Source organism: Microtus oregoni, unplaced genomic scaffold, assembly GCF_018167655.1.
Source record: "Microtus oregoni isolate MIOR12 unplaced genomic scaffold, Mior012 000000F_ref0000247, whole genome shotgun sequence".
NCBI lineage: Eukaryota > Metazoa > Chordata > Mammalia > Rodentia > Cricetidae > Microtus > Microtus oregoni.
This window is the reverse complement of record NW_024543059.1, coordinates 85674906-85682797: the sequence shown is the minus strand read 5'-3', so window position 1 is coordinate 85682797 and position 7892 is coordinate 85674906. Positions and strand designations below refer to the sequence as shown.

General features: G+C 44.9%; 1 pseudogene; it reads left to right on the top strand.

The window, feature by feature from the left end:
- Positions 1-6207: 6207 nt before the first annotated feature.
- On the top strand, positions 6208-7630 carry LOC121451598 (annotated as a pseudogene).
- Positions 7631-7892: the final 262 nt, after the last annotated feature.

Sequence of the window (7892 nt, the reverse complement as noted above, 5' to 3'; positions counted from 1 at the left end):
CTTGGGATAGGTGAAATTTGCTTAGGTTATTTTTTCAGATAGGTGAGCTTTTGCATTTCAAGTGCTGAGGCCAATGTAATATAGCCTCTTAAAAGAAATATTTTTATTAATTCATTCTTTAAAAATTTTGCATAGCCGGGCGGTGGTGGCGCACGCCTTTAATCCCAGCACTCGGGAGGCAGAGGCAGGCGGATCTCTGTGAGTTCGAGACCAGCCTGGTCTACAAGAGCTAGTTCCAGGACAGGCTCCAAAACCACAGAGAAACCCTGTCTCGAAAAACCAAAAAAAAAAAAAAATTTTTGCATAATGTGTTTGGATCATATTCACCTTACTCCTTCCAGATCTACCACTATTTTCCTACCTCCAGACTGTGTGTGTGTGTGTGTATGTATGTATATATATATATATATATATATATATATATTATAATTCGACTCTAATTGTGCTGTCTATATTACTCCTGGATCTGAGGCCACCCACTGGGGAACAAGGTTTATCATAAGCCACACCCTTAAAGAAACTGGCTCCCTTCCACCATTGGTCCTCAGGGATGGGGCATGTGGACCTCTTCCCACTTGTGCTATTGGCTTGATCTTGTATGGGTGCTGTGCAGACAAACGTGAGTTCACGAGCGGATTGGTGCTGCCAACTCCTGAAGACACTGTTTGTACCCTGCTCCTTCTTCTTGTGCAAAGGAGATCTGTTCCTCTGTAGACATCTGTGCCACTTAATCCCAGCATGCCTGTTGTTTCCCTTAGGGACACATTCCAACTCTTTGGCTCCCTGTGCTCTGTCTCCACAAACTACAAATGCTGCTTCTTGCCCCTCAATTTTTCTTCTTGTGTCTGTAATAAACGATATGGGTAGTTAAATATATATATCTTTTGATAAGAACAATTGCTAAGTTAAATGATTTTCTGTGTTGGGCATATTGTCAAAAACAGTAAGATCATGTGTTTTCTTTTCTTTCTTTTCTTTCTTTCTTTCTTTCTTTCTTTTTTTTTTTTTTTGGTTTTTCAAGACAGGGTTTCTCTGTAGCTTTGGAGGCTGTCCTGGAACAAGTTCATGTAGACCAGGCTGGCCTCGAACTCTCAGAGATCCGCCTGCCTCTGCCTTCCGAGTGCTGGGATTAAAAGTGTGCGCCACCACTGCCCGGCGAGATCATGTTTTCTTAAAGAAGGGAGGTTCTGTAAAATGGGGATCAGTATGTGTTTAACAAACCCAACAGCATGGACTAGGAAACCATGGTTAGGGTAGCATGTGTAAACTAAGTCTGGGTTTGTTTCCATCTGTTTCCTGTGTGAGGTGATGAAGCCAGGGCACAGGTGGTCTGTTACTTGTTAGTGAGTGTGTGAGCCACTTTCGTGTTGGCCCTTCTCAGTGTGTGGTGTGCTTTGGAGCTGTAGGCCAGGTGATACCTCACCCTTACATATCCGGCTCCAGCCCGGGAGGCTGTGGGAAGGATAACACAGCAGATGCCGACCAGGAAGCCGTGGGGGCTTGTGTGGCTCTTGGCTGAAAGTCTATTTATCTATGTATTCTAGTGAAGTAAGGGGAAACAGAGAACAAAGGCCCTTGTTCAAGATAATCCGTTATTAATGGAACCGGAGCAACGATTCTTTTAAGTTCTTTATAAACCGGATCAGCCTTCTCACAGCTCCCCTGTCCTTCTTCCTTCCTGGTCTAACCCTTGGCACACTCACTGCTGTGCCCACAGCCTTGTACTCACCCAGCGCAGTGCCTTTCTGTTCTCGTCCTGGCCAGAATCAGTAGATTTATGTTTTACTCAAGTTCTTTCCTCTCCTTGGTGCCTTGTCCCATTCCCCCTTGTCCTGACCGTCTTTGTGAGTGGATGGTGGGATGGGAGGCAGATGCTGCTGTGAATTAGAAAGGGCCAGGGGCTCAGAGGCCTGAGTAGCCACATTTGTTTCTGAGTTCCGTGCTCATGGCAAATTCATTTGTCTTCCGTGAGTCCTCTTTGTCATCTTCAAAAATCTATCTCACTAGCCGGGTGGTGGTGGTGCCCCCCTTTAATCCCAGCACTCGGGAGGCAGAGGGAGGCAGATTTCTGTGAGTTCGAGGCCAGCCTGGGCTACAAGAACTAGTTTTAGGACATGCTCCAAAGCTACAGAGAAACCCTGCCTTGATAAAAAAAAAAAAAAAAAAAAAAAAAAACAAAAAAAAAACAAAAAAAATAAAACAAAACAAAACAAAAAAACGCCCCCAAAAAACGATCTCACTAAACTTTGTGAGGACTGAACAAAACGATGCCAAAGGTGTTTGCCTTGTACATGTTGGTGGTAAGGTCTTTGCCACTTGATTACAGTGCTAAACTTTAATAATGTTTGCATATTAAATGTGTATTTTTTATTATAAGAATATGTATGATGCTCATCTTGAAAACATTGAGCCAAATGAAATGATATAAAGGACAGTTGATTCTGTTGTGGGACCCAGCAGGATCAAATGTGCGGAGAACCAGGGTAGAATTCAGGTCAGTGGGTTGGGAGTGGGTAGCTAGGGGATGGGAGTTGTTATTTAACAAGTACAAAGTTTATGTCTGGGGAATGGGTAGTAATGATTGTACAACTTTCTGAATGTATTTAATGCACTGAACTCTGCCTCAAACATGGTTGAAATAAACACATGGAAACTGAGAAGAATGTTCATTGTGGCACTGTTCATGTCAAATGACGGATGGTACACCCTACATGCCCATCGACAGATTGGCGAATACGCAGGCAGAGGAGCGCTGTCCAGCCACACAAAGGAATAAGGCACTGATTCCTGCTGTAATGTGATGGAGCCTTTGAAATACGCTAAGTGAGCGAAGCCAGAGACACAGGTTAACTACTGCATGGTTCCATGTATATGGAATATTCAGAACAGCTAACGCAATAGAAGAGTATTAACGCTTGCTGGGGGCTAAGTAGAGGCAGAGAGTGGGAGGGAACTCCTTAGTGGTTGTAAACTTTTATTTTCATCTGACAAAATGTCTTGGTGCTTGATAGAGGCACGAGATGAATGCCGAGGATCGTCCATTTTAAGACCGTTAAATTTTGTGCTGTTTGCGTTTTCCTTCAGTATTAGTGTGGCCTGGCCCTGGGGTTTATAACGTTGGGGTGACAAAGATCCAGAGGTCATGCTGGTCATAAACGTAGTTCCAGGTTAATCTCTTATTTTGCTGTCAGAGAAGTTAATGCGATTATAGAGTACCCAGCCTTTGAACTCTGCTTTTGGGGTGGGAAAGGTCTAAAAGAATATACTAGAAAATTTGTCTTTTTCATATGACAGTGTATTCACACATAAAGCCAATTTTACTGAGCTCTCCTCTGTGGACCTCAATAACCTTTTAGCTTTTCACTCAGGCCCTGAAATTGATGATCGGAATAAACTTCCTCAAACCACGGGTTCTAAATAACTGACGTTCTCTGACGCTATTTTCTGATGTTCAAAGAATAATGTTCTGGGTAAGGCCCTGCCCAGCCCTCACAAACAGACAAACAACTCTTGTAAACATGGAAACTGTTAGTTTCCAGAGTAAACAAATATAGTAAGGTTCTGGCAGGGAATGTGCACTCAGAGGGGGAAAGTCTCTGTTTTGGAGCCAGGCTTCTATCACTTTTGTTTGGCTTCTATCCCTTCCAGACAGTGGCAATCAGCGTGCTGTGGAGTGTCAGGAACCCAGCAGAAAACTAGCAGCTTTTCTGGTCTAGAAACCTGGAAACTCAGCATGGAAAGCAGCAACCCAAGGATAGGTTGAGATGATTCGGTGGAAAAACGTTTTGGGGGAGGGAGACCCTAATTGCTGCCTGCTTGAATGCCCTATTATACTTGGAGGTGAATGACTGGACACTTTTCCCTGTGATGCAGGACAGGAAAAAGAACGTCTGGTCTCTCCACTTTGTACTTGTAGTTGAGGCTGAAGCTGAAGCCCACGGGGGCTAAAGTCTCTTATGGAAATAGACCTAAGAGAGCCACTAACCCCCCAACTGTGACATCCCGAAAGCCAATGCACAGAAATCAACAGCATCTCTCCACATTAGTCATGACCATGAAATCTGAAAAATCCAGTTCCCATCAAAATAGCATCAGAAAACCTAATACTTTAACAGAAGAAATGCAAGACTACAAGGAAAGCTAGAAAGTACTGCTGAAAGGAATCAGAGAGAATCTAATAGAGTGGACATAGATGTTGTGTTTTTTGGATCAGAAAACAGTAATGTAGCAAGATTTCCATGTAGCTCCACAGAATCAATCATGGCCAGGCTGCCAGCTGTTTCTTTTTGTAGAAATTGGTAAATCTTATCCTAATCTTCCTTTTAAAAATACTTTAAATAATCAGGTGATGGTGGTGCACGCCTTTAATCCCAGCACTTGGAGGCAGAGGCAAGTAGATCTCTGTGAGTTCAAGGTCAGTTTGGTCTACAGAGCAAGTTCCAGGACAGGTTCCAAAACCAAACAAAGAAACCCTGTCTTAAAAAACTGAAAAAAATATTACTTTAAATATGTATATAAGTATGTTGGTGTGCAAATGTGGATACCCTCCTATTGAATCCCCCTGGAATTGGAGTTACAGGTTGTGAACTATGTGATGTGGATGCTGGTAATCAAACCCTTCCTCTGGAAGGGTAATAAGCACTCTTAATCACTGAACCATCTCTCCAGCCCCTTACCCTAAACTGCCTATGCAAATAGAAGGGACCTTGAATAACCAAAGAGCTAAGAAAAAAGGACAGGGACAGAGAACATACACTTCCTAATATTGGAACCTGTGAAATCATAGTAATCCAGGCAGCATGATCTTGGCACAAGGATAGGTATTTTTTAACTAAACACAATGTATGCTCAGAAGTAGAGCTTCACATTTATGGTCATCCAAAAACTTACTGTATGGTGGGTGTTTTTCCTGCATGTCTGTCTGTGTACCATTTACATACCTGGTACTGGGCAGAAGATGGTATTAGATTCCCTGGATCTGGAGTTAGAGGAAGTTGTTGCCTTCCATGTGGGTGCTTGGAATTGACCCAGGTCCTTTGTAATAGCAGCCACTTCTCTTAACTGCTGCCCTCTCTAGCTCATATAAGTATTTTTAGAAGGTGCCAAGGTAATCCAAAGGAAGATTATGTGCTTAGAAAGCCATGTCCGTATGCAGCAGGATGACTTTAGACCTTTGCCTCACTCTAGAGACAAAGATTCATTCAAATTTGATCATAGGCCTTAGATGAAAACATAAAACTAATTTCCCTGACTTTGAATTAAACATGAATTTCTTAGATATAACATCAATAGCATAAAAGATGAAAGAAGGAAAAACTGAAATAGATTTTTTTTTCTCTGCTTCAAATGACATTATCAAGACTCTAAAGACCTGGTAGGCATGGTGGTTCATGCCTGGAATTCCAGTATTTGGGAGGTACAAGTACAAGTATCACTTTGAGTTCCAGGCCAGCCTGGTTACATAGTATGACATAGTAACATAAGATTACTACTGCTGTGATGAAACACCATGACCAAAATCAGGTTGGGTAGGAAAGAGTTGATTTGACTAACGCTTCCACATCATAGTCCATCACTGAAGGAAGTCAAGACAAAACTCTAGCATGGCTGGAACCTGGAGGCAGAGTTGATACAGAGGCCATGGAGGGGTGCTGCTTACTGAGTTGCTCCACATGGCCTGTTCTTTTAAAAAGAGCTCAGACTGCACTTTTAAACAGAACCCAACCCAGGGGTTGTACCACCCACAACAGGTTGGGCTTTTACAGAATATTCCCTTACACTGTGTGAAGATGTGTCACTGTGATTAGTTAAATAAAGAGCTGAATGGTCACTAGGAACAAGAGGTTAGATGGGAGAAGAAGAAAGGTGCATGAGCAGTATGGAGAGATGAGGCAATGAGCCATGTGGCAGAATTAGAATAAATGAGTTAATTTAAGTTATAAAAGCTAGTGGGGCAAACCTAAGCTAAGGCCAAGCTTTCATAATTAATAAGCTCTGTGTCTATTTTGTTTGAGCTGGCTGTCCAAAGAAAAATCTGTCTAAACATGGCATCCAGCATGGGGGCTTGACACCGCAAACATAGGGCCTGAGAAAGCTAAGAAAAGTTCTGGGCCTCATTGCGTTACTTACCTCGACTCTTAGCTGTCGGGAACGGTAACCGGACCCGGTGTCCGCTCTGTCACCCTCCCCTTCTAACCCGTAGCTACCATGCGTGAGTGCATCTCCATCCACGTCCAGATCGGCAATGCCTGCTGGGAACTCTACTGCCTGGAACATGGCATCCAGCCTGATGGCCAGATGCCAAGTGACAAGACCATTGGGGGAGGAGACGACTCCTTCAACACCTTCTTCAGTGAGACAGGTGCTGGCAAGCACGTGCCCCGGGCAGTGTTCGTAGACCTGGAGCCCACAGTTATTGATGAGGTTCGCACTGGTACCTACCGCCAGCTCTTCCACCCTGAGCAGCTCATCACAGGCAAAGAAGATGCTGCCAATAACTATGCCCGTGGCCACTACACCATTGGCAAGGAGATCATTGACCTCATCTTGGACAGAATTCGCAAGCTGGCCGACCAATGCACAGGTCTTCAGGGCTTCTTGGTCTTCCACAGTTTTGGCGGGGGAACTGGCTCTGGGTTCACCTCTCTGCTGATGGAGAGGCTCTCTGTTGATTATGGAAAGAAGTCCAAGCTGGAGTTCTCCATCTACCCTGCCCCCCAGGTTTCCACTGCTGTGGTTGAGCCCTACAACTCCATCCTCACCACCCACACCACCCTGGAGCACTCTGATTGTGCCTTCCTATGACATCTGTCGTAGGAACCTCGACATTGAGCGCCCCACCTACACTAACCTTAACCGCCTCATTAGCCAGATTGTGTCCTCCATCACTGCTTCCCTCAGATTTGATGGAGGCCTGAATGTTGACCTGACAGAATTCCAGACCAACCTGGTGCCCTACCCTCGCATCCACTTCCCTCTGGCCACATATGCCCCTGTCATCTCTGCTGAGAAAGCCTACCATGAGCAGCTTTCTGTAGCAGAGATCACCAATGCCTGCTTTGAGCCAGCCAACCAGATGGTGAAATGTGACCCTCGCCACGGTAAATACATGGCTTGCTGCCTGCTGTACCATGGTGATGTGGTTCCCAAAGATGTCAATGCTGCCATTGCTACCATCAAGACCAAGCGCAGCATCCAGTTTGTGGACTGGTGCCCCACTGGCTTCAAGGTTGGCATTAATTACCAGCCTCCCACTGTAGTACCTGGTGGAGACCTGGCCAAGGTCCAGAGAGCTGTGTGCATGCTGAGCAACACCACAGTCATTGCTGAGGCCTGGGCCAGCCTAGATCACAAGTTTGATCTGATGTATGCCAAGCGTGCCTTTGTGCACTGGTATGTGGGTGAGGGCATGGAGGAGGGGGAGTTCTCTGAGGTCCGTGAAGACATGGCTGCCCTGGAGAAGGATTATGAGGAGGTCGGTGTGGATTCTGTTGAAGGAGAGGGTGAGGAAGAAGGAGAGGAATACTAATCTGTTCTTTCAGCCCCTGAATCATGTCCAACTCCCAGAACTTCAGCTTCAACGCCAGCTGACAGTCATTGATGCTTTCGTGTTACCATTGTTCTGTGATCATGTCTTTTCCATGTGTCCCTGTATGGTTTCCATGATGTCTCAAAGTAAAAGCTTTAAAGAAAAAAAAATAAAGAAAAGTTCTGGACAAGGAGCTGGATGTGGCTTTCTAGTCCTGCAGTCTCTAGATGGGTGGGTGCTTGGTACACAGAGGTACAGCCACTGGCCGCTGCCTGTGAACTGGAGTCAGCCACCAATGCCATGTGCCAGCAACATGTAACAGTGCTATCTGCTATCCTGAGTTGCAGAGCAGCTCACATGGTAG